Source organism: Crinia signifera, chromosome 3 (genome assembly GCF_055691185.1).
Source record: "Crinia signifera chromosome 3, ASM5569118v1, whole genome shotgun sequence".
NCBI classification, from domain to species: Eukaryota; Metazoa; Chordata; class Amphibia; order Anura; family Myobatrachidae; genus Crinia; species Crinia signifera.
Genome location: NC_139219.1, coordinates 150,064,438 through 150,090,602, shown reverse-complemented (window position 1 = coordinate 150,090,602; position 26,165 = coordinate 150,064,438). Strand labels below are relative to the sequence as shown.

The 26,165-nt window shown below is 44.3% G+C and overlaps 1 protein-coding gene across 7 annotated transcripts in view; it reads left to right on the top strand.

The window, feature by feature from the left end:
* The window catches only part of TMEM200A (transmembrane protein 200A), a 136,660-nt gene that overhangs the window by 47,944 nt on the left and 62,551 nt on the right, over positions 1-26,165 (top strand). For 2 of the 7 annotated variants that reach the window (XM_083176746.1, XM_083176742.1), the window contains exon 3: positions 24,464-24,583. The exons of 1 other annotated variant lie outside the window; for it this stretch is intronic. The gene's annotated coding sequence lies outside the window, so the exon portion shown is untranslated. Of the gene's footprint in view, positions 1-3,240; positions 4,230-24,463; positions 24,584-26,165 lie in introns of those variants that run through there. 4 more of the 7 variants (XM_083176743.1, XR_014471702.1, XR_014471701.1 and 1 more) reach the window with 4 other exon arrangements.

Sequence of the window (26,165 nt, the reverse complement as noted above, 5' to 3'; positions counted from 1 at the left end):
TGAACTCCATTCCAAGGAAAATTAGATTTACCTCCAGTTACAGTCCTGTGTCTATACATTTCCTTGATGTGCTGATTTCTATTAAAAATGGGACTTTTGTAACGTCACTCTTCAAAAAGCCAACTGACAAAAACACTCTTTTACTTGCATCCAGTTTTCATCCTCAACCGCTCAAACGCGGTTTACCGTATTCTCAACTGCTGAGAGCTGTACGCATCACGTCTGACAGAACAGCCCTAGACAGTGTCCTGAACGAGATGTGTAAGCAATTTACTGATCGCCAATACGACCACAAAGAAGTGGAAGAAGCAAGATCTAAATGTCTGAGCTTACAGAGGTCTGATTTGCTGATCCCAAAGATTAGGGAAGAAAAAGAACAGAGGCTACATTTTGTGACCACCTATTCGGTAGCGTCGAAGGCTATTAAGGAAGCCTTCCTACAACATTGGCACATTTTACGCACTGACCCAGTTATGGGGAAGGTGTGTCAAAGTCCTCAACTGTTCTGCTTCAAGAGAAGCCAAAATTTAAAGCAACAGTTGACCTACTCGGACATCAGTCCTAAAGTCGATCAGAGAAATTGGCTATCCAGGCCAGTTGGCTCACAGAAATGTACTGGATGTGTTAACTGCCGACACATAATCAAATCCAATGCATTAATACACTCTATATCAGGCAAAAGATACAACTTGAAACATGTCATGGACTGTGAGACAAGATATGTCGTTTACTTGATCCAATGCCCGTGCAACAAATTGTACGTTGGCAAAACGATGAGAATGCTCAAGGAGAGAATTGGAGTACACAGGTCCTCAATCAATAAGGCCTATCAAAAAATGGATGCCAGCACCCCTCCGGTGGCCAGGCACTTTGTTGAAATGGGCCATTCCATCAAGGACTTTGCCTTTATGCCCATAGAGCATGTGCCTCCGTTGAGGCGAGGTGGAGATAGACATGGTCTATTGATGAAAAAAGAATGTTACTGGATCTATGAGCTTAACTGCATGAGACCAGTTGGCTTAAACGAAGAGTTCTCATTTTCCCCTTTTATCAAATAATTGCAATAGTATTTTTTGTACTGCTTCCAATGTCCTCAGTTAGTTGGTGTTCAACATATATATTAATGTTGTATGTTGTTATTATTTATTGGTAAATCTAATGTAGTGCCATTTTTTTCATACACTTGTTTTCTTGTCGACAGATTTCTGTGATAGTTTCCCATGCTATCTGTATTGTTGATATATTGCGGCACGTATATGTCTTTTGTAATGGCGTCTGATCACCATGACAACAACCTGTGACCCGGCTCACTTCCGGGGACCGGGAACCACATTTTCATTCCCCCCGCGGCAAACGCTGCATTTTGGTTCCACACCGCCGTGTGAACTTCCTGTTCACGCGTGCGGCGGGTACTGACTGCGGTGACGCGTGTGAGGGTGATGGATCATGGACGCCGGATTCCCGTGATTGAGCTGATGATGCGCAGGTGAGTATGGCTCTGTACACCCTATAAACTCTAGGTCTCTGACTTAGTGTCTTGATGACCCCTCTTGATGAAGGCGCTGTGTGCGCCGAAACGGCCGTCGAGGAGACGTGTAACGTATTGCCTAGTTGTATCTGCCTGATGGGTGTCTATGATGATTATCTCTTCTAAACTGAGCCTAGATGTTTCTCAATAAATGAGTATTATTCTATATTGAATTTCAAGTGACTGGTGCCGGTTGTTCTGTTTGCTCTGGGGCAATTTCAGCAGGACTATACCTCTATATATATATATATATATATATATATATATATATATTACCACATGAAAAGCCTGTGTTTTCCCTCTGTACCCTACTCTGTAGGAGCCCTGACAGGCTCAGTGCTGCCTCTAATTAAAAACCCTCCTATGAGGAGGCCACTGCTGCTGCTGTTCTCCATGGGCCTGAAAAGCATATGATGAGCCCCACCAAGCAGAGCTCAGCACATGCCTTTCAGCCTCTGACCTCTTGTCCAAAGTCTCATGGGACTATTCAACTCCCAGTAATGCACTGCACACTTGTGCATTCTGTGTGCCTTGGCTCCTGATGCTCAGCACCATTAATCATTGTCACATTGGCAGATAGGTGAAGCTGTAGCACTACCCCACTCCCTTGCACTCCATTTTTTTTAAATACATGCCAACCACATGGGACCCCTAGATAGAGGGTAGCCCAGGGGCACTGATCCCTGCCCCCCCCCCCTTTAATCCGCCCTGCTCCTTGTAGACACACAAATCAGGACATTTCCAATAATGGAGACTCGCGTTTATAATGTCAGGCTCCGTGTCTGCCTCCCAAAGTACAGATGAGTATCTCATCTCTAGAGAGGAGAAAAACAAAAGTAGGTACTGTAAGTATAATTTTATCTCTTGACTAATTAGCCCTGATTTCCTAATATCAGTTCATATCAGACTGCTAGAACTTTTCCTATGATCACCTCATCTAAAGTAAGATGTCTTTGAATTTTTGTATCTATGTGAATTTGAAGTTAAACACTGATTGCCTCTTAAATCACTGTTAGTGGGTGAACACGCGGTGCGATTGCCTTGCTATTCCATCCTGATATAATTGTATTGCATACCAAACGCATTAGATTTTGACTATATAGTACAGATCTGTACCATATATAGTCTTGCCTGCAGAGTCTATTTTTCTATATGATTGTGATGGAATTGGCATCGAATTCTGCTAAAAACTGTTCGATTTCTATTAAATTTTGACTAAATAGTTAAAATGGAATCGAAAGCTACTCAGAATCGTACCATGTGTTAGGGGTATTACTCACTTTATATGTTTTTCCCTCACTCATTAATGACCTCCTCTTCCCCACAATGGTTCTACAGCAAGTGCTACTTTTAAGGGTTTTATTTGGTTGCAAGTTCAGAGCATTATTTTTGGAGCCTGGGAAGTGAATGCCGACCAATACTATTGTTCATGTCAAAGAGATCAGTGGTTCATATGCCATATGCCATAATTCAAGCAAGATCCCAATTTGTATTTCTTAAGATATGATGAATTTGTTGTCTTGAATAGAAGTGGAGGAACATCAATATATAATTTCCACAATAAGGATATTTTTCATACGCTTTTTCCTTATTTTACAATGTTTCTACTCAATCTATATGAAACAGAATAAAATGTTTTGCCAAATATAAAAGCATTTGGATGTGCCATCTAACCAATCTTGTAATATTTTTCTCCTGCCTGCTGCGCTCAGCTTGTCTGGCATCATCATCTGAAGCAAGTCATCTAAAGCAAGCAATGAGTTAGAACTGGAATGAAGTTTTCAAACCATCTCTCATCTCCTCTGTACAGGTACATGAATGCCATTTTCCAAAACCTGAGGCTTTTCATTTAAAAGAACAGTCTGCAATGGAAATGTGTTTTGCTACTGGGAGCCTACAACATCCCCCACCTTTAATCAGATAAGCTGAGCAATGTGTGCAAACACCAACCCCTCCCCCTGTACCAGCTGACCTAACTTTCCTTTAAAATGGGAAATTTGGAGAAGCCTGGCCAAGTCTTGTCTGGCATCATCATCTGAAGCAAGTCATCTAAAGCAAGCAATGAGTTAGAACTGGAGTTTGGTTTGGATTTGGACATAAACCGAAACACTGCCACTTTTTATTTTGCTTTTCCCAAATTACTATCTGTCTCCGCCTCTGAGCTGAGGAAAGCTATGTATTACTCTTTGTTTTACTGTTTCTTTACCATGATCTTCATCATATACCTCTACCCCCACTGTATGCAAAGCCTGTATGCTGTTCCTTCACTGATTGCACACCCTGCCAGCAACAAGCTGGCAGGGTGTGTCAGCTTTGGAAGAAAAGTGGTTCATAAATACAAATATTATTATTACTGCTGCCTTTGAGCAGCATGATCAAGATGGCGCTGCTGATGGCTGCCTAGGAGCTGTGCAGCTCAGTCAAATATATTCCCTGTGTGATAACTGTACTGTCTGCTTGTATTGTTACCTACCTGGCTGTTTCAGCGACCAGTGGCGCCGCTGATGGCTGCCTAGGCACTGTTAATCTTGGTGGGTATGTGTTCCCTGTGTGATAACTGTACTGTCTCTGCTTAATGTTACCTACCTGGCTTTAGCAGTGACCAGTGGCACCGCTGATGGCTGCCTAGGAGCTGTGCAACTCGGTGGGCATGTGTTCCCCACATGTAATGTCTTAATGAAATGTATGTAATGCCTTCACCCCCCCCCCATTCATCCCTGCTTGATGCTGCACTGTAAATCCACAAAAAATTCCTAGTGTGCGCAAGCATACATGGCCAATAAAGTTGATTCTATTCTATTCTATTCTAGTAAAGTTTCCTTACTTTCTAGAGTTATTCTTAATTTGGGGTAAAAAAATTCCCAATATTCCCTCTTTTCAGTTAATGGGATATAGTTTTTGAATGTAGGGGGTTATTGTGATGCAATCAGTCCCCCGCGCATTTGAAGTCCAGGTGGAGGGCACGGAGGGGCGTGGGGAGGCAGGCCGTGGAATTTGCCTATGGGAACACCCAGCATTTCATGAGCATTCCCATGGTAATTCCCCGATGACATGGGTTTCGTGGGGCGGGCAGCTGACATGAGTGGATGTCAGCTGCCTGCCATGTCCTCGCACAGGGCACCCACAGATCGGAGACACCATAGAGGTGTCTCAGATCGGCAAGCACTGAAGAACTCATTTGATGGTTGCCGACCATCGAATGATTTCTCCCCCACACCCAGGCCTGCGAATGGTTGATTGTGCAAATCATCCATTCACATGGGTCAAGGTCGACATGTGTCTAGGTCGACACAAGCATTAGGTTGTCAAAATGTCAACATGGAGTTTTTCACTGTTCTTTGAGCCAACATGTGCCGACAGGCGGTATTTCTTGCCCTATCATCCACTAGGGCGAGGTGGGAGAATAAAATAGTGTGCCGAGCGTAGCGAGGCACCATGCCCGAAGCATAGCGAGCGCAGCGAGACACCGTGACCGAAGTGTAGCGAGCGCAGTGAGACACCGTGCCTGAAGCATTGCGAGCGCAGCGAGACACTGTGCCTGAAGCATAGCGAGCGCAGCGAGACACCGTGACCGAAGTGTAGCGAGCGCAGTGAGACACCGTGCCTGAAGCATTGCGAGCACAGTGAGACACTGTGCCTGAAGCATAGCGAGCACAGCGAGACACCGTGACCGAAGTGTAGCGAGCGCAGTGAGACACCGTGCCTGAAGCATTGCGAGCGCAGCGAGACACTGTGCCCGAAGCCTCGACATTTGGGTAAAAAAAACAGTGAAAAACCCCATGTCGACCTAATGCTTGTGTTGACCTAATGACAGGTCGACCTAGACACATGTCGACATTGACCGATGTCGACCTAGACCCATGTCAACCTAGTGGTGTCGACCCAATGCTTGTCGACCTAGTTGGTGTAGACCTAACAATCTACACCCAAATGCAGATGGACCCTTCCTCTAATTAGGGGGAAATTTACCAAAATGGATTCGTAAAAAATAGGTGTATTCGTAGGCAGAAATACACCTATTTTTTACACATTTGTATTTTCGGGATTTACAATCCCGAAAATACATCAATTCGTATTCCTAATGATAGGACATTCATATTTGTATTTACAAATACAAATGTCTACACCATCGATAGGATACGACAGGAATCACCATTCAAAAGAATGGTGGTTCCTGATGTACTAAGCAGCCGTATTGATAATACGGCTGCTAATTGGTGTAAAACAGGCACGTTAATATGACAGGAAAATACACCTTGCTTTCCCTGTCGTATTTGCTTTAAGCCTGCACGGATCAGTCAGATCCGTGCAGGCTTTAGTGTAAAAAAATAGAAAAAATAAATAAATAAAAAAAACAGTGTGGGGTCCCCCCCACAGCTGTTTACCAGCACCAGGCTGAAGGAGCTGGGCCGGTAATTAAAAATCAGGGAACCCGACAAATAGGGGTTCCCCGATTTTTAACAACCAGCCTCAGGCTCCAGGTCCGGGGCTGGTTCCCAAAATACGGGGGACAAAATGACTAGGGGTCCCCCGTATTTTAAGAACCAGCCCCAGGCCAAACCAGCCAGCAGGGTAATGCCACAGCCGGGGGGAGACTTTTTATACAAGTCCCCCCGGCCAAAGCATTCAGCCCTACCGACCAGTCAGCCTGGCCAGGGGCCCTAGGGGAGTGGGGACTCCCCCAATAAAGGGGTCCCCCCCCTCCAGGACTTACCTGACCAGGCTGAAGCCTGGTGCTGTCCCCGGTGGCCCTGTGCGGTGGCCACCGGGCTGATCTTGGTGTAAAAAATTGAACAATAAACTATTGTTTTAAACTGTGGAACTATGAGTCCCAGCAAGCCTCCCCTGCAAGCTGGGACTTGGTGAACCACAAGTCCCAGCCTGCGGTGCATTAAAGGGCCCGCTGGGTCTTGTAGTTCCACAGTAAAAAAAATAGTTAAATAAATACACACTGACACCTGAAAAATAAAAGTTTAATACATACATTACACACACACTGATACTTACCTATCTTGAGCCCGTAGGTAGGTCCCAGAGTCTTGATCCGGTGCCTTGTCCTGGTTCCGGATCATGTCGTCTTTCTTCACCATGTCAATCTTCATGTCGGCATCTGCGTCAGGTCCGGGTCCGAAGAAATCCATGGTGGACCTGTGGAAGGAAATCCAACTCACCCAGGTCCTCCATGGAAGTTCTTCTGGCTTGGTCCGACGTTGTCCAGGCATTCTTCCATCTTCTTCCATCTTCTGGCTTCTTTTTCAAGCTGCCGGGCGACTCCAGCAAAGCTCCCCGACTGTCAGAGCCGCAGAGATGTTTCCTCCTCGGCTTCTGGACTAAGAATGAATTCTGGCCAATCAGGAGCCGACTTTCCGGGCTCCTGAACCAGCCTGGAGCTGGTTTCAGCTGTGGGGGGGACTTCACGCCGTTTTTTTTTTTATATTTTTTTTTTCTATTTTTTTTTACACACTGCAGCCTGCACGGATCTGACTGATCCGTGCAGACTGCCAGAAAAATTTGTATTAGCGGCTGTATATACGGCCAGCTAATACGAATGAATACGACATCGGAGGGTTACAAAACAGTCGTATATGACTGCTTTGTAATTTCCCCTCCGGAACACGACTTTGCATACGACTGAAACAGTCGTATGCAGTCGTAGGGAAAATACTAATACGAAAAACTAGGTTTTTCATATTAGTAAATTTCCCCCTAAATGTCTATTGCTAAGGCACTTTATAGACAGAGAGAATATCTTTTTGTTATTTTAAGGTAGATAGGGCTTTTTCATTCCTCAATAAATAGATCCCATATATGCAGTGCTATGATAAGTTGGTGTTTTGTTTTCAAACAGGCTTGACGTTCTGTACTGACACAGTATATATGGACTAGGTGATTCATCGCGCCCTACGGGCGCTCTTCACACCGTCGTAAGGGGCTGCGCCCCCTTAATTTGTGAACGTTTGTATATGAGAAATATGGTTAGAATTGTATGAAAGATGCCCTGTATTGCAACTTAGGTGTCCGCGAATCGCGGGAGGGGGGGTCGCGGAGGGTTCGGCGAATTGCAGGAGGGGGGGGCGCGGGGGGTGCCGCGAATTGCAGGAGGGGGGGTTGTGGGGGGGTGGATGCTGCGAATCGCGGGAGGGGAGGGATTGCAGAGAATCGCAGGAGGGGGGTCGCGGGGTGGGTTGCCGCAAATCGCGGGAGGGGGGTTACGGGGGCGTGGGTTGCGGCGAATCATGGTAGGGGGGGTCGCGGGGGGGTGTGCCGTGAATCACGGGAGGGGGGGTCACGGGGTGGGGTGCCGAGAATCGCGGGGGGGTGTGTGTGTGCCGTGAATCGCGGGAGTGGGGGGGGTGGGGGGGGGTGTGACGCGAATCGCCACAAGAAAAAATCAACACAGAAAGGTCAACACATGTAAATGTTGACATAAGTGTGGCACTTCATTGGTGTCCATGTCGACACATGAGAATGAATATGAAAACATTCAAAAAATGAAAAAAAAAACTTCAAAAACTCATGTCAACCTTTTTCATTGTCGACCATAGCCATGTCAGTGTTCCATGTGCAATTTAATTCTGGAGCTGCCGAGAATCGCGGGGGGGTGCCGCGAATTGCGGGAGGGGGGGTCGCGGGGGTGGGTGCCGCGAATCGCGGGGGTTACGGGGCGGGGGTTGCGGCGAATCATGGGAGGGGGGGTCGCGGGGGTGTTCTGTGAATCACGGGAGGGGGGGTCACGGGGTGGGGTGCCGAGAATCGCGGGGGAGGTGTGTGTGTGTGTGTCATGAATCGCGGGAGTGGGGGTTGTGGGGGGGGGGTGGGGGGGGTGTGACGCAAATCGCCACAAGAAAAAATCAACACAGAAAGTTCAACATATGTAAATGTTGACATAAGTGTGGCACTTCATTGGTGTCCATGTCGACACATGAGAATGAATATGAAAATATTCAAAAAATGAAAAAAAAAACTTCATGTCAACCTTTTTCATTGTCGACCATAGCCATGTCAGTGTTTTCCATGTGCAATTTAATTCTGGAGCTGCCGCGAATCACGGGGGGTGCCGCGAATTGCGGGAGGGGGAGGTCGCGGGGTTGGGTGCCGCGAATCGCGGGGGGTGCCGCGATTTGCGGGAGGGGGGGGTTTGCGGGGGGTGGGTGCCGCGAATCGCGGGAGAGCGGGGTTCATGGGGGTTACGGTGGGGGGTTGCCGCGATTTGCGGGAGGGGGGGGGTCGCGGGGGGGTGCCGTGGTGTCGCGAATCGCCGGAGGGGGGGTTGCGGGGGGGTGTGACGCGAATCGCCACAAGAAAAAAATCAACACAGAAAGGTCAACACATGTAAATGTTGACATAAGTGTGGCACTTCATTGGTGTCCATGTCGACACATGAGAATGAATATGAAAATATTCAAAAAATGACAAAAAAACCTTCAAAAACTCATGTCAACCTTTTTCATTGTCGACCATAGCCATGTCAGTGTTTTCCATGTGCAATTTAATTCTGGAGCAGCCGCGAATCACGGGGGGGTGCCGCGAATTGCGGGAGGGGGGGTCGCGGGGGTGGGTGCCGCGAATCGCGGGAGGGCGGGGTTCACAGGGGTTCCGGTGGGGGGTTGCCGCGAATTGCGGGAGGTGGAATTCACGGGGGGTGCCGCGAATTGCGGGAGGGGGGGTTGCGGGGGGGGGTGACGCGAATCGCCGCAAGAAAAAATCAACACAGAAATGTCAACACATGTAAATGTTGACATAAGTGTGCCACTTCATTGGTGTCCATGTCGACACATGACAATGAATATGAAAAAATTAAAAAAATTAAAAATAAATCTTCAAAAACTCATGTCAACCTTTTTCATTGTCGACCATAGCCATGTCAGTGTTTTGCATGTGCCATTTAATCCTGGGGCTGCTGCGAATTGCGGGGGGGGGGGGGGGTGCCGCGAATCGCGGGAGGGGGGTCGCAGGGGGGGTGCCGCCAATCGTGCAAGGGGGGGTCACGGGGGGGTTCTTTTTGCCGCGAATCGCGGGAGGGAGGTCGCGGGGGGGGGTGTTTTTTCCGCGAATCGGGGGGGGGGTGTGTGTCACGGGGGAGGGTTTGCCGCGATTCGCAGGAGGGGGGGGTCGCGGGGTGGTGGTTATGCCGCGAATTGCGGGAGGGGTCGTGGGGGGGTTCTTTTTGCAGCGAATCGCGGGAGGGGGGGTCGCGGGGGTGTTTTTGCTGCGAATCGCGGTAGTGGGGGTCGCGGGGGAGCGGGTGTTTTTGCCGCGAATCGCGGGAGGGGGGGGGCGCGGGGGGGGAGGTTTTGCCGCAAATCGCGGGAGGGGGGCGCTCACCTGGTGGCTGTGGAGTAGCAGTGCTGGGCAACATGGGAAGGCAGTGGGTGTCTGGCACTGTCTGTGGGCTCACTGGGCTGGTTCTCTGTCACATACCTCCCAACATGACCCTCTCCAGGAGGGACACAATGCTCTGTTTCTAGACTTCCCCTTAATGTATGATTGCCATCACCTGTTTTAAACAGGTTAATTTCTCAGAAAGGTGTTCAGCACAGATGAAGGCAATCACACATTAAGAGGAAAGTCCAGGAACAGAGCGTTATAGACACAGACACCCACTTTGAGTGACAGATGTAGCCAAATATATAGGAGATATCATATGCTATCTTTGAAATTACTACTTCTTCCTCAGGATTGTTTTAATTAGCACCAATCTGTCATCACATATTGGTGTAACTCTGCATCCATTAGACATCAGTAACATACCTTTCTTAGCTAATTCAAAATACCTATTATTATTTTCTTTATGAGTGTTGCCCTTTTGAGTTCTACTGTAGCTAAGATTTCCGAAACTGTTCCTCTCTTAAACTGGTGAAAATATGTCCCAATGATTATAAAACAGGGGCGTCCTGCTACCACTAGGATCCCTATTTGTCAGGCCTTGTCTATATATAAAACAGGAATAATCATTTCTCAGTTAAATATTTCTAGCTGTATACCATACAGACCTCATAGTATACTGGTAATCATTACAAGAGCATTATGTGAAATATGCATATGTATATTTGGTTCTCTGTTTTAAAACATATTTATGGTTTTATAACAAAAACATTAACAAATATATATTTATTTAATTTATGCTGAATATTCTCAACTGTGTGCAATTACATTTAAAGCATATGTTATATTATTAGTTTTTTGTTTTGTTTTGCGAATAATAGTTACTTTTAAGCAAAAAAAAGTAGAGCCATCTCCAACCAAGGTTTAAATGAGCAGCCTTAACATAAATTGGCATGTATAAAGTCTCGGTACCAGTGTAGAAAAATAGAATATCATGTCCTTTGTGTCATATTACCTAATTTAGGTTTATCCTTCTGATCTCTAAAAATGAAAGTCTTTGACTTGTGTCCTCACAAATTGTATCATACAAAGGTAAAAAAACACACACGATGATGTTGTACATCACAAACTCATGGACTTGTGGGGGTCATGGACCCCCATGAAGGAAAAGATGCCCTGTAAGTTGGGATTCTGGCTGTTGGGCATTTAACAGTCGGATTTCCGATTTCGGACAAATGACTGTCAGTGAGTTGTCCGGCCCCCTTTCAAACACAGCCTGTTACACGACAGTTATTAGCTGATTGGCTGGTAGTTTATTACTTACCCCTTTTATCACTTTTTGAAGCTTAGTACATCTGGCAAAGTGACTGTGAGTATAGTGTGTCTACTTTTATTCGATTGAAGCTGTGGAGGAACTTTGGCTTTTGATCACTATCTTTTGTGTGTTTTTTTTCTTTGTATAGTACAATTTGGGCGGGATGTATTAAAATACATCGCTGCCTGCCCGCCGCGATGCCTGCGCATATGTACTAACATATGTGGCTGGCATCGCGGTGAGGTAACGAAGACTCCCCATGATACCTGTACTGTGGTGCGGGGGGTCTCTGTCTCCTCCCTGCCACCTCCTGCTGCCTTCACACTGGGGACAGCTAAGCAGGCTGTCCCCAGCACCTTCTCCTCCCCCCTGCAGCCGGAAGGACGTCCGGCTGCGTTGCTAGGGGGAGGATGGGCTTACCTTCCAGGGTCCAGGAGGACCTGCAAGAAGGTAAGCCCAAGGGAGGGGGAGGTGGAGGGGTCAGCGAGGCGGCGGGGTTGCGGTGAAAAGAAGCCCATATGCTTCTATAGGGTATCGCCACCCAAAGGGAAATCGGTGCGGCCGGGTAATAGTACATATGAATATAGGTGCGGCCGGGTAATAGTACATATGATAATGCGGTAAAATGGGGGTTTTACCGCATTTTCATTTTGATACATCTCGCCCTTAGTGAGTAAATGTTCAGAAATTAGAGAAGAAGGCAGCCACCTTAACAAAGACATAATCTGATACAAGGAACATTGTTGTGGTATTATATTTATTGTATACTAGTGACTACACTGTATACATAAGCAATAATAAATATTTCTTTGTCTATTGATTTTGTACAGCCATTTTGTTCAAATAGATAGTACAACTTTTTTATCTTGTAATAAACCAGACCTCATCGGAATTCAGATGGTGCTCAGCCTTCATTGTAGCGATGCTAAAAATAAAACTTTATACTGTATGAAATATACTTTAAAGGACTCTATGAATGAGCACCTCAGGGACATGTGTCAAGAAAATCTTTTAAGATAATGATACACTACATGCAGGTACATGGTGTTTGAAATGTATTGCAAGTAGATTGTTTAGCAATTGTTTTAATACAGGAAATAGACTGTACATACCAATCAAATGTTTTCAGCAGACTGTATTAACTGTGTCAATAATCTGTACTGAAAATATGGAGTATTATTACATATTCTGCCTTTTTTTTTATTATAATTAGGACTATGTTCAGCATTATATTTTGTAGTATATTTTACTATAAATAATTTTACTTATAATAAGAACTGGAGGTTACAGTGGCATCAGTAAACAGTGCAATAAACTGAACCTAAAGCTGGGTACACACATAAAGATTTTTCTGTTCAATCTGTCTAGTGGGAACAAAAATCTGGCGATGTATGGGAGCATAGGACAATCAACCCTTTGTTCACATACACTGCAAAACAGACAATGGGCATTCAGACAAACTGGTTAAATTGGATTTAAGAAAACAATTGAACAATCCAATTTCCATTACATATACTGTATTACCAGATTTTTGTTCCCACCAGACTGATTGGACAGATACATCAACTAGTTTTAAATGCCTAAAACTAATGAAAAATGGGCCCACAGTTTGGTATCTGCAGGTAACACACAGGTTAGCCCTTCACTGTCTAATTGCTACATTATAAATAATTTTGGAATCAAAGCGATTAATAACCAACAGCAATACTATGAGAAACCAAGACAAATAACAGACTTGCCTATATGAGTTTGGGAAAGTCACTGCAAGATGATCTGTGAGGGCTTCATAGGTACTGTATTAAACCAATGACATTGTAAAAAAAAGCTCACTTTTGGTGTGGACCAGTCAACAATTGCTCAGTTTGTATGCACTGAGCGATTTTCTGGCTAGCGTTTTTCACATCATCGCTGCCCATATGTATGGACCTTAATAGACACACAGATCTGCCCAAGCCTGTAATTCCTCAGCAAAAAAAGAGGTCCCCCTATCTTAATGAACCCTCTTGACTGCATGGAAAGCCCAGGCCTATCCCCTGCTATTGGTAGCTATAAAGAATACATCATAATACTGGTGGGTATTGCTTAAAGATAAGAGCAACTTTCCCCACCACCATCAGCGGAGGGGGAGGACGGCTTTGCATAGTGCAGCACTATGCAAGGCCATCCTTTAAACCGCAAATCTGCTGGTATGGTAATACCAGCAGATGAACAGCTTTACCAGCGATGATGCGGGAGTGCACACCACCGATCATCGCCGGGGCATACACACTGGGCGGCTTTGAGCTGAAAGCCGGTCAAACTTGCAGTTTTGAGCAGCTTTCAGCTCAAAGTTGTCAAGTAGGGTGTGGTATATGGTCCCGACAGTCGGGATCCTGACAGTCATTCGCCCGACATCAGGATCCCAACTGGCCGGACTCAGACAGCATGGCGAGCGCAACAAAGCCCCTTGCGGGCATGGTGGCTAGATACACTCACCACCTATTCTATTCTCCCTCTATGGGGGTCGTGGAACTCCACGCGGGAGAATAGCCAGTGACCGTCGGGACCCCGAGTATCGGGGTTTTGACTGTCGGGATCCCGACGTCGTGATAATGCCTGTCGGGATCCCGACTGTCGGGAAACTCTCCGGCACCCGGCAAGTGTGTATGGGACGTAACTGGAAATCACATGGGAATGAATGTTTCCTCATGTTTTAAGTTGCACAGCTATGTAGGAAAGGCTAAATGGGGAAGGTAATGCAAATACATTTTCCATTAATGGCCAACTCCTACAACAACATTTATTTATTAACAGTTATTTATATATTGCATACATATTCTGCAGCACATTACAGAGATTATTTGAACAATTACACCAGACTCTGTTTACAATCTATATTCCCTGCCACATGTACATGCACACACAGTCATTATAGGGGGGATTATGTTTGGAGCCAATTGACCTACCAGTATACTTAGGATTGTGGGAGGAAACCGGATTACCCGGAGGAAACCCGCGCAAGTATGGGGAGAATATACAAATTCCACACAGTTAGGGCCACAGTGGTAATCAAACCCATGACCTCAGTTCTGTAAGGCAGTAATGATAACCATTACACCATCCAAGTCATCTGTTCAGCAAGCAGAAAAACATTCAGCAAATTCTTATAAGCTTACCTTATCTAATGCCATCTGCAATTGGTGTATAAAGAAAATACCTTTCTCATCCAAAAACTGAAGGGATCTAGTCCTATCAGTTAATGAGGGCTTTTAGCTCCTAGGGCATGTTGAAAAACCAAAAAGAAGGTGTGGGCATGATTTTGTGGCACAGCCCCTCTTCCTGCACACACAGCTACAAAGTCCAGCAACTCCAGCCCCTCCTCCCTGTGGCAAGGTTTCACAAAACCCCCCTCAAGGAGCCCCCATCTTCTATTCCATGGCTCGAATGCTGCACTCCTCACGTCCATGGCTTGGCTCCTACCTGAAGTCCTCCGATTCCAACGGCTGGAGGTCTGCCAATCATCCCCTCTGCCCAGAAGCTGTCCTTGTGTCCAGGGCATGTATCCCCTCCCCACTTAATCTTTAAACCACTGGTGAAAATACCCTTTTTCCACATTGTTTTAGTATGTACAAATAATATTAATAAATGGATCCCTTTGTTCCATGAAGTGCCATATCCTCACTAGTGTAATTGTGATGAAACCTGTAAAAAAAAGCTGATTAAAAAATGATATAGAATAAGCTATAGAAAACAATTAGCAATTTCTCCTTTAATTTTAGCTTGGTGATGCTTTTTAAATATTAACAGGTTATTTACAAAAATGTGATCTGGTAATTATTTGGTTTAGTTATGTGGTACTTCTAGTAAGCTATGACATTTTTTTGTAGATGATTTTTAGCATCTCCGCAGGAAAGCCTCGCTTTATATTAGATCTGACAGGATAAGTTAGGCTATGTTGTGTTTTTTTATGTACTTTTTGTGTACATTGCATAAAAAAAGCAATAATAAATAATAAACAATGAGAAAAATATACTTGACAATGTGAAAACACATATTTTAATGTCAGTTCAAGGTTACATGTTACAGTTTTTTGGCTAATGTAATAATATATAATGCTACACCCGTTTGAACAGTTTTATTAAATGCATGGTAAATACTAAGGAAGCTATAATCAAAAGCCTTTAGAAAACCAGTGCTCAATATCTATTTTTATTATTTAAAAAATAAAAAAAGGCTTTGGACTCTTTCATCTCTCCAGCCATAGGGACAGATTCAGAACCTGTTCACTATGCTGCGTAGGTTCATTCGAACAGACGAACGCTGTTTTTTAATTTGTTTAATTTTTTGTATTTGTTTGGAATTGTTTCAGTGTTTGTAGCACTGGCTTTTGTATTACGGTGACCTGCTGCAGAGTTAGCGCCAGATCTATATCACCTCATGTTCTTTATATCCACCTTTAGTGTAAGTGATGTTGTACCAGTCGGGTTTGTGCATACATGGTAAGGGCTTCTAAGATTTTGTGCAGATGCAGTAGCAACAAACATTGCTGAACTTGGAAATATCGAAAACTGCATTAATCGCTGAGTCATACACCACAATGTCAACAGTCATGTTGTCAATATTGTTAAAATGTCAACATGAAATGATTCAACATTCCCAGAAATTCGGCCAATTGAAATATCATCCTGCACGACTCTGCTAGTACTGGACACCTTTTTAGCACCTTTTTACCTCTAAATGCTTCTGATACCTCTTTCAGACCGCACTTATTACCCGTTTTATTGCCATTTTTTTAACAGATTCAAAACGGTAATATGTGTGGTCTGAAAGGTCCAGAGTTACTTTACCGTTTTAAAAAAACTGGTATTTCAAAACGGTAAAAAAGAAGATCCTACCCATTTCAGACCCTTTTTTTTGCAGTCTGAATGGGTCTGAAACGGTATTTAGGACCCTGGCAGTTGTGAGCACTGAGCTGGTCACGCTCTGTGCATATCTAATGAGCGGGACCCAGTGCAGTGAATATTTAATGAGTGGGTCCTGCTCATTAGATATGCACAGAGAGGGACCTCAGTGACGATAAGTGTGCCGGAGCCCGCCAGCCCCTCCTCACCCATTTCTGCCTGCCGGATCCCCCGACTCCTGTAGTGTCACCGCCGCTAGCCAGCTCCACCCGGGGCCTGCCTTGCACCTACGCCTCTGTACTCCCCTCTGCCGGACTCCTCCATGTTCCCAGGGCAACCTTACCACAGGTAAACGGCTTCATTGCCGATCAGTGGCCCCATGCTTTCACACCACAAACCTGCTTATACCTGGTATAATGCCGGGTAATATGTGCGGTGTGAAAGGGACATTAACCTGCATGGACCTGTTTTAAGAAACATTTTAATACCGGGTCTAAGCAGGTTTTGCAGTGAAAGCAGCATTGGACACAATGTAATGTGATTATGACACACCAGGAGACTGCACAGATTAATTTAATAAGCAACACTTGTATATATGTGTATGACTGAGTCTGTATAGCACAGTGGAGTGAAGCATGGAAAAAAGTCTTGGCTGCTACATCATCACTTTATATACAGATTCAGTCTGAGTTGCATAAAGATATACATTTGCATGGGTTTCCTTTTTATACAGCTAGCACATGGTATGTTAGGTGATAGGATACTGCAGAGATGGGCAGGGGAAAGGGTAAAAAAAAGTTTGGCAAGTGTTGAAACTGTGTTCCTCTTCCACTGCATGCAAAGGTGAGGTAATGCTTTTGGGACCATGTGAGGTAGTGTGTCATTTGGACAGGTGTAGGGGACATGTTGGAATGTCTGGGTGGAATGTGTGGAGGTCTAAGTGGCATGTGAGAAGGTTTGAATACTAGTATGTAGGTGAATGTTAGGAGTTAAAGTGGCAATGAGAGCTCAGAATGGTGCTGGACATGCCCTTGACTGGCACTAGATATACCCCAAAGATGGAGCTAGACACACCCCAAAGATGGAGGAGGACACACACATTAATTTAGTTGAGTTGATGTCCCTGAAGTTATTTTTTAAAAGTAGTCAAGTTTACATAAGCCAACACCTGATGGAATTAACAGCAGAGAAACATGATGCCAACAAATGCCTTATTCTTGGATTTAATTTTTTTTATTTAATATAGAACTATTTAAATTATTTGTATTTAGTTCTAAAAAAAGGTACTTCTTATTTATAATGATGGAACTGTGGCACAGCAGTTTCTTCCATTTGACTGTCCTTAATTGTCCCACTGTATGGTTCAAGTCATTGAATAAAGGATTACATCAGCTAGACAGGGGAAGATTTGATAACAGTGGTTCAAGTAGAAAATAAATATGGAAACAAATCATTTCAGCTGTTCAATTCCAAGATGATTTTGTTCTATGATATTCTGACAGAGTGATGGCACACGATTACCCTGACAGCTGCTACACATGCAGCCTCATGCTTTATTTAAAACACCATGCAAACCAGATAAATCTCAGTAAAGTTGTTGCTTGAAGCTGATTAGATAGGCTAAAACAGTCATCCAATCATTTCCAATTGAAAATTTGAGTAGGATTCTATAAAACAATGTTCAGGGCTATTATACCCAAAGAATAAACAATATGCATGAAACACAACTTCTACTACTATATTTGTGGTCAGGTAAAAACTTAACTCAAGTAAAAGAGAAATGTTTTCCAACAGCAGACTAAAAAGTATCAGCAAGAAGACTTGCACACTACATGATAATAGAAAATTCAGAGATCTTAATTGCATACTGTATTTTTGCAAAAATATGGTTAAGCCACCAGGCTGCATCAAGGCTTATCTGAAATTGGCGGACCTTAATGCTACATAATATTAGCACCCACTCTGGGTCATATCATGGGTGTGACAGTGTGTGCATGATGCGTGTTCGTGAGAGTGGGTGGGTGTTGCATGTGTGTGGGTATGTGTTACAAGTGTGTGACAGTGAGGGCATGCTGTTTGTGTGTGTGTGACAGTGTATACGTGCTGTTTGTTTGTGACAGTGGGTGCATGTTGCATGTGTGACAGTGGTTGCATGTTGCATGTGTGTGTGATACAGTGGGTGCGTGCTGCATGTGTGTGGCAATGGGTGTGTGTTGCACGTATGTTACAGTGGGCAGTGCTGGACTTGTCACTTGGGGCGGTGTTTTGTTCATATGTTTGTAAATCCAGTCATAAGGACACAGAGGCATGTGAGTTCACTGCTGTGCAGCTTTATTCCATCCAACTCCAGACACACTGCCTCAGGGCCACCCACTTCCCAGCATTCTCCTGGTCCTAGGGACCATCGCCGAAGATTCAGGCTTACACATATTAGTAAGGGAGTGTCTACAAATATTAAGCATTCTAATACACTAACATCACAGGCGGCACCTATTATGGGCAGTTTTCCTCTCCTGCCCCATACTGTCTGCCGTCCCCAGGCTGCTGCACTGTGTCCAGGGACTGTCCTCCTGCCCCATGCTGCCCACCATCCCCAGGCTGCTGCACTGTGAGCCCGGTGTCCACCGTCCAGGGCTGACAAGCCACGGTGGTTTTGTTTTGGCCAGGAGACCTTGCGTATAAAATGTCCCCTGGCTGTGGCATGACACCGTGGGCTGTTGACATCGCTGGCTATTTCCAAAATACGGGGGGGACCCAGTCTTTTGTTCCCCATATTGACAGTTGTAAGTAGTTTAGGTGTATCGAAATTGCATGGTCATGTGATTGCAGTGTGTCCAATCATATTGGTGGGTTTCTGTCATTTTAACTTTAACCTTTTATAAATATTCCGCTTTACTGCCCCCGAACAACTGCCGCGACGCTACTCAGCCTAAAACCTGCCTGGGAAAATTACCTACACAAAGGTAAATTGCAACCACTGAAGCAATTGGAGTTTATCTCAGCCAGACAACCAAATAAACAGCCATTCATTTCTAATAGTGTATAGAAAATATGGAAATTAAAGACACTAAGCTGATTCCAGGCTTCTCTAGTACTTGTGGTCCCCAACATGATTATAACATTCACTTTGGGTCATACTCATTATGAGTGCTAAATTATTGATATAAACCAATCTCTCATAAATATTACAGAAATGATGATCAGTTTTACAGTATATTCCCTACTGACTAGACTGCTGTCAAAACCATATAATAAGATATAAATTACTTTGTGCAATGTTGCAGAAATAAGACAATTATGAAGTCAGTGACAGGCTCTTTCATAAAAAGTTCTTTCATTTAAGATGTATCAGCATTATTTTCATACAATCAAAGGACACTTTTGGTATACAGAGTGTGTAAATTCCACCTGCAGTTATGGTTTTGTGATCAATTCCTCCAACATGGGCCAAGGTATTCCCTGTGATACCTGTCTCAGGGGCAGATTTATTAAGCTTGGAGAAGAGATAAACTGGAGATAAAGCGGAGAAAAAGCACCAGCCAATCAACTCCCAACTGTCTTTTTCAAACACAGCTGATTGGCTGGTGCTTTATCTCCTTTTACCTTTTCTCCTCTTTATCTCCAGTTTATCTCTTCTCCAAGCTTAATAAATCTGTCCCTCAGTCTTGTAGCGCAGAATGGAAAGCATCCAGCTCTTCTATGATGTAATCAGTGCTCAAAGTGTGCCGGCATACACCGGTATGTCATATAGGGGTAGATTTATTAAGCTTGGTGAAGTGATAAAGTGTCTGGTTTTATCACCAGCACCTAATGCACAAGACCACTGGACTTGTACCCGGCAGCACCCACCCTGAAGATTATTTCAGATAGTTGGAATTACTAATTAGCTTAATTTGTCTGTAATTATTTCTGAAGCGGTGTCTTCTGAATCCATTGCTTATATGTATGATCCCTGCCCCCTGCTGGGAGAACTACATCTCCCAGCCACCTTATAGCTACCAGCATCCCCATGGGACTCCCAACAGCCCACTCCACAGTGTTAATATTAAAGTGGAAACCATCAGCAACGGAATATGCAACAGCAGTAAAGCGCAACGCAATATGCTGCACTATATAAGAACCTGTAAATATATATATAAATCAGGAGCAGCAGGGATCACCAGAGAAGTGAGTACCTTTTTATATTTTTACTTTACATGCTGCACTGTTTTCAGCGCTGAAAACCCTGCAGTCATTTTTAGAACTGGATACCGTGGATGTTGGTAGCATGCTTACCTGTGGTAATCCCAAATTGTGGTGTGAGCCAGAGATGCCGGCATCATCTGGGACTAGTGGCTGACATTTCAGTATAGAGGTGGGAGCGGAGGTGATGCTTGAGACCGGCTCACATCAACCAAATGTGACACACCAAAGGGGCATGGCTTCATGATAACTTGCCAATGTCTGCACTCTAAGGTGCCCCGAGGTAAATCACCATATCTGGTGACGTCACTTTCTTGTATTAATCCAGAGGATTATTTGCAACAACCTCTACTCACTATTAGAAACTTTGTGTTGAACTAGACTTGCATCTCACATGAACAGCTAAGGATAGAAGATTTTATAGAAAAGAAGATACAGTATGTTTATAGGTTCTCTACTCCTGTGATGTATAAGAATGGAGTTACTCTTAAACCTAATAAAAAATAAGCATTAGACCAAAATTGTAATACAGCAGACTACCAGGAATCTAGCATCACATTTGCATACATTTACATATCTTCAAAGTGAATTTAATTAAACCTAATTTGTAGCTAATATAAATATTGTTTATAGATAAAGGATCCAGTCCTATATAGACAATTCTAAGCTGATGAATAAAAGATAATCCAATACTGATTGTATAGTTAAAACACATAATGGATGTATAGTATTCACTGACATGAATGTGTCAATTCCAACTACAATTAAGGTTTTGTGACCAAAGGTGTTTCCATGGCCCACTGCCACCACCCTTCCCTCCCTCCCCGCTGCAAACTGCCCGGCAAGTGAGTATCCGCGGGAGTTCAGCAACTGCAGCAATCATCATTTGTATCTGGATACACCCCCCATGGCCGGTGCAAGGCACCAGAGCGCCCCAGGCAAGTCGGGGTGGGGGCGCCCCGGTGTCTGCCACCCGGGTACCTGTCCTGCAGCGCTGTAAAGCTGGCGGCGGTGGCAGTGGGGGGTCCCTGCAGTCAATAAGAAATAACGAGCGCTATGATCCGCCGGGCAATGCGGAAGCGCTTCTGTTTTGGAAACACTGGCCGCACGGCGCACGCTGATTGGCTGAATCTCAGCCAATCAGCGTGCGGCCAGTGTTTCCAAAACAGAAGCGCTTCCGCATAGCCCGGCGGAGAGCGCTCATTATTTCTTATTGACTGCAGGGACCCCCCGCTGCCGCCAGCTTTTACGCACATATACGCCGCAGGACAGGTACCCGGGCGGCAAGGGGAGACGAAATACCGCCCTCCAGTGGCCGGCGCCCTAGGCAAATGCCTAGATTCGCCTAGTGGTGGCGCCGGCCCTGCACACCCCACCCATGCTGCATGCGAATGGATGTTTATGTAAAACATCCATTCACAGCCAGTGAGTGTGAACACACTCTGCAAGAGAGGTCATTTGCCAGACGGGGTTTGGTGGAATTTGCAGCCTTTGCGAATCAACTAGAATAACCCCCTATGTTGAGCACAGAAGCTATCCTACTGTACACACAGATGACACTCCCACAAGATGGAATCGGTACATGCATTCACATAGCCACAGCCCAGTTACCAACCAAACAGCCTATATTTTAGGTAGTGTGCTCCATTGAATATTGGATCAATATGTGCACACTAACAAACTGAATATTGAATTTTGCCTTTTGTATACTCCCCTGGACCTAATTAAGGTCCCGACACATCTGGCCTATCAGGCCTGATTCAACATGTATCTCTAATTAGAAAACATGCAGTGGAATGTGAGCAGAAAGGTGCTGCCTTGACTGAAAGAAAAAACATCCGTTGCAGATTTGCCAATGCATCGCAAATACCGATGTATTCGCAGACCCATTTGGGAAAACCAAACTATCGAACATTTTTTTCCATCTGTACCAGTCCAGGGCTTCTACTAATCTGCTCAAGAATCAGGGCCAGATTCTCTAAGCTTCAAAAGTGATAAAATGGAGAGTGATAAACAGCCAGCCAATCAGCTCCTGTCTGACATTTTCTGCAACACAGTCTGCATACCCTCCAACACTTTATCCATGGAAATCGGTACAAAGTGGTCACATATATAGGGGCATGGCCACATGTAGAGGCACCTCATATATCCGTGGCCTCGGCACGCCCCCACCTGAGGACTGACATTAGTCCCGCGCCGCCAGTCAAACCAGATCAAAGGGTGCACAGGAAGCGTGCGGGATGGCTGCGCAGGCAGCGTGCTGGACAGGCAGCGTCATGACATCATGCGACGCTTGAACGCTGGCTGCCGGGACGCTGCGCAAGGCACCACTGGGAATGCGAGCAGCCCCACTGGGACACAATTACCCCCACTGGGCCCGGTCCGATCCATCCATGATTCATCGGAGCCCAGAGTCATCGCCTGCTGCAACCGCCGGAGAAAATCGGTACATTTGGATTTTAGCCGGTACAGTCTGTTAAAAAACGGTACTGTACTGGCTAAAACGGTACAGTTGGAGGGTATGAGTCTGTGACATGGCAGGCAGGAGCTTAATGGCTGGCTGTTTATCTCTCTCCATTTTATCACTTTTGAAGCTTAGAGAATCTGGTCCTCAGTCTGGAAGTGGTCATCGCTGACATCAAAGACCCACCAGAAAAACGCCTAGGCACGAGTTTCACAAACACCCTCAGAAAACGCCAAGTTTCCACCCTTAAACTCCAGCTTCCTTTCAATCAAACTGTGGCTACTTTTTCTATGCATACTGATACTGACCCCGCATATGTGCAATGTGAATAATCACTTCATTTGCGTATTCTCTGATTACCACCCATTGAATGGAAAGTACCGATGTGACATATGGGTCCTGCATTGTGGGACGCAGTACAGATTCTGACTTCAGAGATTGACAGCGTGCAGTTGTTTTGGGAAAGTGCGGAAATGGCATCTTGGAAGTTCCACAAGCACCACCTGTAGTAACTACAACATTAATGTCTTCCTCATAGACATTATTCATTTTGTGATAAACTCAGTGGAGCCCTCTTCCCTCATATCTCTGTGCTCTAGGCAGCTGCCTAAAGCTATCTAATTATAGTCAGTCCCAATAGCAACTGTTTCCCAAAACAAAGTCAGGTCACCTCCTTTGTGTGGGGGAGTGCTGAGGCATGGATCTCTGAGTGACCCATGCAGCGGCTAGCTTGCATGGGTCAGGTCTCCCATGGTATTGGATGCAGCACTGCTCTTGGCTTGCAAATTTACAGTTTTTAACATAAATTCTAAGCTGAACATACACTTAGGGCTACACGGCAGGGTACTGTTCTAGTGTTTTTCTCAAAGGTGGAAGCTTTCTTAAATTCTTTGAAATTAGGGGAAGAAAATAAAAGGAGAAAAGACCATGTCATGGGATATAAGATAGTATGGAGTAAAGATGTGTGATAAAAAAAAATAATAGATTATTTTATCTGCTGAATGAAAATGTCACTGAATCACCCGTTCTCATGTGTATAGTTTATAGCACAAAACAGATATTGCACAAATAAAAAGTGAGCTGTATATAACCTTAAATCTTAGTCTCAGTGCATCATTTTCCAAGGGATGGTGGGATTTAATCCAATGATGAAGGCTGGTATTTCTACAATCCCCTAAAGCTCTAATGCTCAGCATTCGACTGATACAAGAAATGTAGGTCAATGCCAGCTGTTTGTTGAGTATAGGTATTTACATTTCATCTCTCGTTTTAACACATTCCTCTTTGAATCACTCACAGAATGAACAAATTGTATTTTTCAGCCAATTATACATGGAATAGATTATAATTATAATTAATTAGTGAAGTGTGGTAATAAAGGGTCCTCCAGAAGGAGCCTGACAGCAATTAATGTACGGAACAAACCACGGTAATCTCAAATGTTAACAATAGGATGCAGATTGACTGTGTTCATGTTTTTCTTCCAGCCGCCAGAAAAAAACAATATACAAATGTGTAATTACTTATTGCCTTAAAGTGATCCAATCACTGATGTTATGCTTTTTCTACATATCGGAGTGATTGTAAATAACAAAACATAAGGTTTGAAGAGAAACCTGACTGATCTTTTATGACATTCCGTATGGTTACTATGGGCAACATCCCTTCTTCTTCAATAGAACTCCCATCTTAGTAAATTTACCTCAGAGAGTCCAGCAAAGTCTTTAGCACCATTCCCACCTCTGTCAACATTTGTCTTTGTTTGTCAGACAGGTAGAGTGTTGTCCACAACAACTTGATGGCTGCAGGAGGATGCAGGAGCGAGGGGAGCTGTGACCGGCGTACACAGGACGTCAGTGGACCTATTGTGCCTGAACATCGGAAGTAAGGTAGGTAGCCTTTCACGTAAATTATTCAAACACTTGGTAGAATTCACCTTTCTGTCTCAGCCTGCTTGCAACACATTACAGTTAATGTAGTAACCACCATCACACCTTTCAGTTTCTTGTAAATAGACATGCCTTTCTGAAAGCAGGCAGATATTTGCCTTATACCGGAACTCCATGCTAGGTTGTTATAGTTGATATCATTGCCTACTTTTGAAAACTAGTTTCTGGGAGAATATAGTTGGTAGTAGAATTGTGCACAACGCCCCATTGAGGGGGCATGTCATGCTCCACCCAAAGGGCGTGTCTAGTTTCATATATGGAAAAATTGTGAAAAAAGATTGTGAACGTGGCATCTAGAAGTGTGGGTGTGTACTGCCACATCTGAGAGGATGACTCAATGTAAGTGTATCAATCTCTCATTCCTTTTTCCAAAAAAAAATGTAACAGTGTAATGTGGGCTAGGTGAAATGAGGGAGATTGCTAGACTAATGAGGGAGAGAGGGAGATTGCAGCTATTTCAGGGAGTCTCCTGCAGAATGCAGGAGGGTAGGCAACTATGATTTATATATGCATACTTACTACCCTACATAACCAGGTGTAAGAGTGGCTGTGAGGCACATTTTCCTTCCTGAGTGATAGTATAGTAGCTTGAGTCATAGACACAAAAAAAAGAGAACAATTCCTGAGTGATTTATGCAGAAAATAGGGTATCATTAGCAGTAAATGAGATTTACAACTGAGTTGACAAACATATGTTGATGAAGAAACAAGGGGAAATGTGCTAAGCCTTGGATATTAATAAAATGGAGAGAGATAATGTTCCAGGCATTCAGCTCCTGACTTCTATGTTACAGACTGCGTTTTGAAAATGACAGAAGCTTTTTGTTTGGCATTTTTTTTTCTACATTCACTTTTTCACTCTCCAACATCTTCCCCCACCAGGGGTGTAAATCCCAGAGCCAATGGAGACACCTGCTTTTGAACTCCAACCCCTTTAATACCAATGTTGCTGTGAGACATCCTCAAAATATTAATGAAAAATAACAGGGACACTCACAGTGACTGTTCTTTTTGGTTGCAATATTTAACTAAACGTCAATGAATTGACTTGGCTGTATTAGTATTTATTTATACAAAAAGAACAGTCACTGTGAGTGATGCTTGCATTTTTAGCGGATATTTTGAGGATCGCTCACGATCGGCATTCAAAGGGTTACCCATTCTTGTAATGAAATAAGCAAATATGAAAAATGTTGTTGCCTCTGCATTTTCCCCCAAAAATTGAAATCAATATACATGAGAGGTTGTGGAAAAGATGTATGGGTCATAGAGTCAACATAATTAAGATCAACAGTCCATAGGTTGACCACCATTGGTCGACATATGAAAAAGGTTGACATTTCTTTGAAAGTCAGAAAGTATTTTCCTTCCTTGCTCTACTTAATCTTTTAGGATTTTCAGCCTATGAAAGAAATCCCTGTATATTCAATGGATGCCGGATCCATTCCAAAATTCTTTTGATGGAATGGATCCGTCATCCATTATTCAATGCAGCAGCCAAATCCAGATGTCGGATTTGACC